At 36.6% G+C, this 9,686-nt stretch overlaps 1 non-coding gene across 1 annotated transcript; it reads right to left on the minus strand.

Annotated features, from left to right (window-relative positions):
* Positions 1-4,047: 4,047 nt before the first annotated feature.
* Trnal-caa (transfer RNA leucine (anticodon CAA)) lies at positions 4,048-4,122 on the minus strand. Its single transcript has one exon. It is a non-coding gene; the product is annotated as a tRNA-Leu (tRNA).
* Positions 4,123-9,686: the final 5,564 nt, after the last annotated feature.

Here is a 9,686-nt window from a genome sequence, read left to right on the forward strand (position 1 = left end):
TTACAGTTATAGTTACACTTAATTGCAGTTATGCTTAGTTACTGTGAGATACAGTTCGGGAGAGTTATAGTCATAGTTAGTTACAGTTGGTTGGCTTTGGTTGGTTGGTCGATTAGTCAGTTTTGTTTGGTTGGTTAGTTTATATAAATTAATAACATCATGGTACATTCTGCAAAATGGCTGTTAATGTTAAAGTAACTTAAGAGATAAGACACATCAGTTTTATGGAGTGTGGCTGGATTAGTGTAAATTAATGACACGATGACATATTCTCCAAAATGGGGGTTAGTATTAATGTAATTAATGATGTAAGATACTTTGACATTAAAGTGTGTGACTTGGTTTCTATAATTTTATGACATAATTGAACAGTTTTCAAAATGGAGAAAAATTTTGAAAAACTTTTCAGTAAGGTGGAAGACTCAAAGATATTCGTTACAAAGCATGACACTGTTTCTAAATTTGTTTCTTCCAAGTTATTAGATGTTTTGCATTTCAAATTCTGCAAAATGGTGGACAGTGTTAGTCCATCCATTATTGTTTGTACCTTTTGCAAACAAAATGATGGATGATCACATCCCTCCATTACTATTTACTGGTATCTTTTATAGTTGAGGGGAGAATCTGCTGCAATCTGAACACAAAGCCAGGTCCCTAGTGACCACAAGAACCCTTTGCTCCCTGCCCCCTTTCTCTCTACATCAATAAAAATCTAGCTCCCTCTTTACCCTTCCACTCATATTAATGTGGCAAATGCGTGGGCCATGTCATTCTGTTCACCATACCAGGAGGATCACCATGAAGTGCCAGCAGTGGGAATCAGCCAGCACCCCCAGGCAGAATAAAAAGAGTAAGTATGCATGTAAGTACAATTAACCTACCACAAAATGATATTTAAACAAATAAACTCTTGCTACATACCAAATATGTGTCACCCCTATATTATTAGTGTATGTGACATCACAGTGTGTGTTAGCAACAGGTGTGTTGTCCTATCGGCAGAATTACAGTATTCCAAAACACATACATACATGTGAGGCATCTGAATTTTTAACAGATTCCTCAGTGCATTATTTGACAACAAATAAGTTCTCATTAAGTACTAAGTCTACATTTTACACACATTATTAGTGTGGCATTGCTATAAGGCTGCCCCTAGTACAATTATCAATAAACAATGAAAAATCTGAGTATGTTCACTCACAACACACCACTAGCTATGTTATTTTGTCCATTTTTTTGCATAGCATTCCAAAGACTCATAAAAATGAGGGTGGACAACTAACTCAGTGCAGTGTTTAAAAATTTGCTACAATGAAACATATCCCTGCATTACTAACGTGTCATGATATAGTTTGTTAAAAACAGTGGCATAAAAAATTCAGTATGCAAACCCCTCCCATTGTTTTTCACATTAATTTGATCAACTTTTTTCCCGGTATTCCAGAGACACATTTAAATAAAAGGCTGTAAGAAATATGTACAGAGTCGTATGCAGATCTGCTAAGTTTGCTTCTGTACGACAATACCCAGCCATAGATAGCTGCCACAAGTGAGTGACATGACCCAATCGACAGTGATCACAAGTCAACGACAGTTGCATATGAGATGGCTAAGCATCCTGCACACCCAGATGGAAGAGGAATCACCGATAATTATGTTGTTCTGGCTAAATTTTCCACTGTATGTTCATGCCCAGTTAACAATGTAGATGCACAGAAGAAAAGCCCACAGACAGTAGATAGGATCTGCCAACAGGAAGCAGCCGTGATAACACTAGCAGGTTGCATCTTTTCAGAGCAGCTAGCAGAGCGCATTTTATGCACGCTGTCTTAAACCTACCTAATACTTATTTTTTATTACATATTTCTCTCATTCATGAGAATAATTTCAGAATGAAATGTTATTGACATTTCACATACTACCAAAGCTTTCCTGTACATATATTTATTTATACTATGACTGCCTGTGTGTAGCTTTTTTAAATCCAGCTCTCATGTCCTACACATGTAGAATGGAATGTAGTTATTAGCTTCCACAGAATCTGATTTAATGAATGAACGTAATCAGGCTCTTACTTGTGGTTCCTGATCACTGCTAAACATTAATGAATGAAAATCAAGTGCCATACTACGTTTTGATAACTTTATCTTGTAGCTCTAGAACTTCTCCCATACCATCACTTCAATTTACCACAATTTTTTTTCTTCACATCAAGTCCTAGACATATATGGGGAGGAAGACTATTGGGACTAGATATAAGAGACAGTTTTAGAAGGCAGGAGGTAAGCAACCCAAAGTCAGTGATGCTAGGAAAGTGAAAAGACAAAGCCCATAAACTGTTAGTATTGGCAGAATCTGGCACTTCTGCAAGGTGGCTACAGAATTTTTATGAAACCCATTGTGTATAGGATAGGAAGAGGAACATAATAATAATAATAATAATAATAATAATAATAATAATACACTGTCACCATTCATCCCTATTTTTTTAAACATTACACTTGGCTTCATAACTGGGAAGATGATCAGTGAACTGACCTTAATTGTTGTGGTAGGAAGTATTAATGAACAGCGGACATTGCGAAATTTAAAATACCCTGTGAACTTTGTAAAACAGTAATTAGACAGTGTTTAAAGTGGGAAAAACTTTTAATCAGCGAATAAAAAGTACAGTGAGTTTTGATGATAAAATTTTGAAGAATAGTGAATTTTTAGTGTTAGTAAAACTTTGAAGAGTAGCAGGAAATATTTTTTGTACAGTTGTTATATGAACAGTGATGATTAGTAGTTATTTTGAACTTAGTTTTTTGATTACAAATAAGTGGACAAATAGTTCAGAAGCTGTTTGATGAACTCAATTTGAATTAATAATATGGCATGTTAGAACTGTTATGCTGGGGCACTTGCCACTACAAAAGCAACTGGAAGAGAGAAGACATGGACATCAGATGGCTTGTTCATGTTGGAGTACAGCAATGACAGAGACATGATACCAATCGCTGACAACACAGATTGATGGTCGCTGACAACACAGATTGATGGTGGTACCATTGTCATCTCAGCTTCAATGGCATGCAGAGTGGCAGCTGAGACAGTATGTGAGAACATCAGTGGCAACAGTTAGTGGTGTATGGCAGCGATCGCTCCAGGAATGTGGCGTTCAATTCATGCTGACTCAACTACATGACTTTGCAGTTGTTAATGTTAGTTGTGCTTACATTATTATCAGAGAAAGGGGCTTTTATTACAAGAACTGTTAACATAGGGATTTTATAATTTAAAATTGCTTTACTTTGTGAGCCAGTAATAGAGCAACACGACCTTGGCTACTGTAACATGGATAATGAAGCAATCACTCAATTTTAATGTTGGTCATAATGGAGAGAATAATAATGAATTAGTTAATGTTAATATGGGCAATGAGATCACTATCCAGGACCTTATTCATACTGGTAAGTAAATCTCATCATTTAGTCTTCCAAGATACTGTTACAGTAAATGAGGAACAAAAACATGATGATGGTGTAAGTAACGCTGAAATAACAGAATTATCAAGCAGTGATGATGATGTTAGTGTTGGAATGTCAGAACAGTTAGTCTTCAGAATATTATGTATACACTAAAAGAGACGTGAAAAGCAAAACATAGGAATAATATGAGATTGACAATGAGAATTACTAAAATTGATGAGTCTAATAAAGTTTCAACAAAGAAATTAGACAAACTAACACTGAGTTGAGGTGAACTAGAAAGGATCTATCAAAGGAAACTGAAGAGCAAGTTAACAGTTTGAGAAATTAAATAAGGAAGTTCTAGTTGAACTGTCTAAATTTGAGGCTGAAATTAGAGGCACAAAGGAAATTTTTAGCACAGAAAATCAAAACAATCTCCAGAATTGATCAGCTGAACAGTTCATTGCAGAAAACAGAAGGGGAATTGTCAGAAAGGATCAAATTAGTGAACTAACAGCTAGTGTTGACCAATTAAGGAAAAAAATCAGATAATACTGCTCATTATTGAAACTTCCTGGCAGATTAAAACTGTGTGCCCGACCGAGACTCGAACTCGGGACCTTTGCCTTTTGTGGGCAAGTGCTCTACCAACTGAGCTACCGAAGCACGACAAACGCCCGGTACTCACAGCTTTACTTCTGCCAGTATCTCGCCTCCTACCTTCCAAACTTTACAGAAGCTCTCCTGCGAACCTTGCAGAACTAGCACTCCTGAAAGAAAGGATACTGCAGAGACATGGCTTAGCCACAGCCTTGGGGATGTTTCCAGAATGAGATTTTCACTCTGCAGCGGAGTGTGCGCTGACATGGAACTTCCTGGCAGATTAAAACTGTGTGCCCAACCGAGACTCAAACTCGGGACCTTTGCCTTTTGCGGGCAAGTGCTCTACCAACTGAGCTACCGAAGCATGACTCATGCCCGGTACTCACAGCTTTACTTCTGCCAGTATCTCATCTCCTACCTTCCAAACTTTACAGAAGCTCTCCTGCGAACCTTGCAGAACTAGCACTCCTGAAAGAAAGGATACTGCGGAGACATGGCTTAGCCACAGCCTTGGGGATGTTTCCAGGATGAGATTTTCACTCTGCAGCAGAGTGTGTGCTGATATGAAACTTCCTGGCAGATTAAAACTGCGTGCCTGACCAAGACTCGAACTCGGGACCTTTGCCTTTCGTGGGCAAGTGCTCTACCAACTGAGCTACTGCTCATTATTGTCATAACAGCATAACACACTTCAATGTAGTAATTACTCAAATAAATAAAAAAGTAAATGACAACACCTATGAAATAAGTAATGTCAAATTTCAGTGTCATAATTGAGCAGGTAAAGTTACAGAAATGATAAAAGAAACCAAATAATCTGTAACTAAAAATAATGATGTTAATAAGTAGGAATTAAATCAATATGATGCTCAAGTTGAAAACAGCATTAGAGAATGTTTAGAGGCTTGGTATTTGCAGTAAAGGAATCAGATTGGGATAGGAAGCTGTGATGCAATTGATGACAGTTCTTTGTGGGTACGCAAGTTCCATCAGTTTTCAACAAGGGATATAATTCATCTTTTTGCATTTGTAAAACATTTTTCAAATGCAATACCTAAAGCATGGAATGATTGAAAGAAAACTGGATGTGTAATTAGCAGGTTGGAAGGCGAAGAATTGCCATGGGGAATGAGAATGGGTTCTTCTTAAGGAACATGCGATGAATTTATAAGTGCTTTCCTTAAACAATATTGGTAAAACACAGTGCAAAATAGCGAATCCGGTGACATTTTTAAGGGAAGAAATTTTGCTGACAGTGGGTGTCAAAGCTATAAATAATTCTTTCAAAATTATTGGGAGAGAAATGTAAATGATCCTCTGAAGGAAAGGGATTTCATTTCCATTGTATTGGTCAAATTACTTGCAGATGTTCAAGAAAAATTATTAGGAATTTCGAATGATAGTGCTGATGCTATGCTGCAAGCTCAACATAGTGAGGGATGGAGAGGTAATGAGTGGAGACATAATAATCAAGATAATAGACCAAGAGACAATCATAGGGGAAATTATAGGGAACTACCTGCTAGAGATAGAGATGGATTGAACCATGGAAGTTTCCACAGTAATAATGGACAGTATCAAAGAGAGGTGAGACATGACATCAAAAGTATGAGGCTAGAAAATTCAGGTGATAGGAGGGAAATGAACAGACTGAGGCAGGAAAACTAATTAAGAGTTCTGATGAGGTCTGGTTGAGAACTGATTTTGAACAAGGGTGAGCCATTGTTAATTATTTGGGATATAATGAGAGGGATGACGTTAAGGAAAATTTAAAGTTGAAGAGGAGAAGGAGTCAGTAAAAGTTATCTGCCCACATTGAAGGAACAATTATATGGTATAGTAGTATTAGCTATTCTAGATTCAGGGAGGGTTGTTTGTCTGATAAATGAGGAGCTGTAATTTTCTTTCTATCACCCCATGCTTTAGGTAATGCATTCTCAAAGTGTTTTACAAATGCAACAGGATGAATTAAAGTTAAAGGTAGGAAATGATATTTCAGAATCTCCAGTACAAGTGGTGAGAATTATTGGAGACATTGGTGCTAAAAGTTAGTAAAGAATCAAGCGATGCTGCTAATTGAGATTAAAGATAGGAGATTTAATGTGAATGTAATGATAATTCCTGGATTATGCATCGAATTAATTTTGCGGATGAATGGGCTAATAGAAATTTGTTCTGTGGTAGATTTTGCAAGAAGAGTTATTAAGATAAGTATAGGTAGAGAGGAAGATGAGTTGTTAATTACAAGTATGTGTGATCTTGAGGGATAAATAGAGTGAGGATCATGGTAAAGTACTAAAGGATAAAGTTAATGAATACCCAGAGGAAATTGGAAATGGAGTAATAGAAGATGTAGGTGGCAAAGATGGGGAGGCAATGACACTTACCACGTTTAGTGAAAAAGAGCTGTTACAAAATATTGTAGATGGGAAAAGTGAACATGAAATTTGTAGGTTGATGTTAAACTCAATGTCATCTTGAGAAAATATTGATGATATAATTACTGATAAAATATGGCAAGTGGAAAGTACAGGATATACTGAAAGACAGTCATTAAGGAGATTGTTGAGGAAACATATAAAAGTATTTTCAGATAGACCTGGTCCAAGGAGAAACTATGTCTTCAGATTCAAAATAAAAGAGGATAATTAATTTAAATTGAGGTGATATATTATCCTTATAGCAGAACTGGAAGCAGTAGACAAACAAATTAAATGTATGTTGGATTGGAACGTTACTGACAGATCATAAAGTCAATATTGTAGTCCATTAGTATTGGTCTTAAAGAAATATGGATATGTAAGAATAACCTTACATGCAAGAACAATAAACAAAATTATTGTTCCACAAATGGATAGGCCAGAAATATTAGAAGAGCTGGTTGAAAAGTTTAATAATATTCAAATTATGATTAGTATTGATCTGACGACCAGTTTCTAGCAGATGTAGAAAATATACAGCTTTTGTTGACATGGGTCAGTGTTATCATTTTAATGTGGTACCCTTTGGGCTAAATATTTGTGTATCCACATTCATCAGAATGTTACATGGTATAACAAGAAAGAAATTACTATTGAAGGCAGAATGTGACATGGATAATGTGCTGATTAGGAAAATAGTTGGAAAGGACATAACAAAGTTTTAGATCAGTATTGAGTACTTTTTCTGATAATGATATCAAAGTTAACATTGAAAATTGGAATTTGGAAAAAGAGAAATTGAATTTTTGGGACATATCATTCCATCAGATGGTATCAGGTTGGATCCTGAAATATACAGGCAATAAAGGAGGCACCAGAACCCAGAAATAAAAAACAGATTAAAGTTTTCCTCAGATAATGTAATGTTTATCAAAAATTTGCAAATAATCAGGCTATGAATGCACAGACATTATTGGAATTAACTAGAAACAATACCCCTTGTGTTTGGACAGAGAAATTCAAACAGGAATTTTTGACAATAAGGGAAATTTTGTGTAAAAGGTTATAAAGCTAGTTCATCCAGATTTCTCTATAGACAGGTGTATTGTTACAGACAGTTCAGAATATGGAATTACTGCTGAAATGTTCCAATTAATAAAGACCTCAGATAGATGTGAATGAAAGGCAATTACTTTCATAAGTAGAATACTGAATAAATGAAAAAGTCAATATTCTGTAACAGAAAAAGGTGCTTTAGCCATAGTGGGGGCGTTTGATAAATTTAGAAATTATTTTCTGGGCAGAAGGGTTATAGTTTACACAGATCATAGGGCTTTGTCATTTTTACAATAATGTAGGTTAACTCATGGTTGACTTACAAGGTGGGCTGTACTTGCACAAGAGTATAATTTTGAAATTAGATCCCAACCTGGAAAGGAAAATCTTGTGGCAGACGCATTACCTCATTTACCAATTGGTGTAGATAAGGTTGATTTTAATGATCACAGTGGTTTGGTGTTAACAATGTTTTCATTGAGAGATATCTGAAAAGTGTTTTAAAAGATATGAGGAGAGAATAGAAAGATGATGAGATTCTATAAATGGTTAAGACTACATGCAGAATGAGAAATGAGGATAAGTTGCACAAGTATTACATAATAAAGGATGAGGTGGTGTTCCGTAGGGTCAATTCAGAAACAAATGACTGGAAAATACATCTGCCATATAACGTCACTGATAATTTTATACAATACACTCAGCTTGTATATGGTGAAAATTATAGAACCAAACTTAAGGAAACATGTATATTTAATAAATGGAAAAGAGGGTGAGGAAAGTATTGAAGGAATGCGAATTGTGCCTAAAAAATAAAGATTCAAATCAAAAGATGACAGCGCTTATGTATAGTGTTATTCTAAGCTATGTATAAAAAATAGTTGCCATGGACTCGTATGGATGTCTTGTGATAACTATGGGAGGATATAATTATGTGTTAATAGCATTTGATGTTGCATCTAAGTGTATATCCTTTGAGAAAGAGTACAGGAAAAGCTGTAGCAAGTGTTCTGAGAAAGGATTACTTTAAAAATGTTGAAAATCCAAAAAAAGATCATTAGTGTTAATGGGCCTTAATTTGTATCAAAAGTGTGGCAGTATATGTTAAAGAAAGAATGGATAAAACCTATACACACTACCAGAAAAAATAATACACCCTTTTAGAGGTTTCCAATTCACTGAAGATTTATAGTTGCAACAGTGCATATAGAGTACATAAAGTGATTACATTTACAGATCAATAACACAAGCAGTTCTGAGGTACCAGGTATTGACCCATGCTGAGACACCCATATTGGTACATGGCGTAGCCTCCACTGGTATAATGCAGGTGCTGACTCTGGCATCTAGTTGATCGTACAGATGGCGAATACTGTCCTGGGAAACATTATGCCATGCCTGCTCAAAATGTTTAGGTAGTTCGGTAAGAGTTGTTGGTTGAGGAGTTGCACGAGTCACTTCTTGTCTCATCATATCCCACACATACTCGATGGTGGAAGATTCAAAGATTGTGCTGGCCAGGAAAGTTGCTGCACATCTTGCAGAGAATGTTGAGTTTCATGGAGAGTGTGTGGGCGAGCATTATCCAATTGGAAAAACATATCACTTTCTTGTTGCAAGAATGGCAAAGGAACGGGTCTAACAACATTCTGCACATATTGAGTGCTGGTTAGCACTCCCTCCATAAACACGAAGGTTGAATAAGTGTTGTAGCCTGTAACATCCCAGACCATAACACCTGGGGTGGGGCCAGTGTTGCTTGGACGAATGCACTCTACATGACAGCACTCACCAGGTCTATGCCATGATCACAAATGAACACCACTTGTGTGCAGGCAGAATCTACTTTCATCACTCTACAGCACAGCACCCCATTCCATCTTTCAAATGACCCTCTGATGGCACCAGTCGAGCCATGCACATCAATGCTGTGGTGTGAGTGGAAGATGAGCTAGAGGTATGTGTGTGCCCATAGTCCCACTGTTAACAACCCGTTTTCAACAGTTCACATTGACACTTCTGGGCTCACAAGCTATCTTATCTGTGCTGTGGTAGCTGTATGATCCGCCACTACTGCCATTACAATATGATGATCTTGGCGGGCATCTGTGCTGTGTAGATATCCAGGTCTTCATCCATGGGTGTGAGAATG

This window comes from Schistocerca cancellata, chromosome 4 (assembly GCF_023864275.1).
Source record: "Schistocerca cancellata isolate TAMUIC-IGC-003103 chromosome 4, iqSchCanc2.1, whole genome shotgun sequence".
Taxonomy (NCBI): domain Eukaryota; kingdom Metazoa; phylum Arthropoda; class Insecta; order Orthoptera; family Acrididae; genus Schistocerca; species Schistocerca cancellata.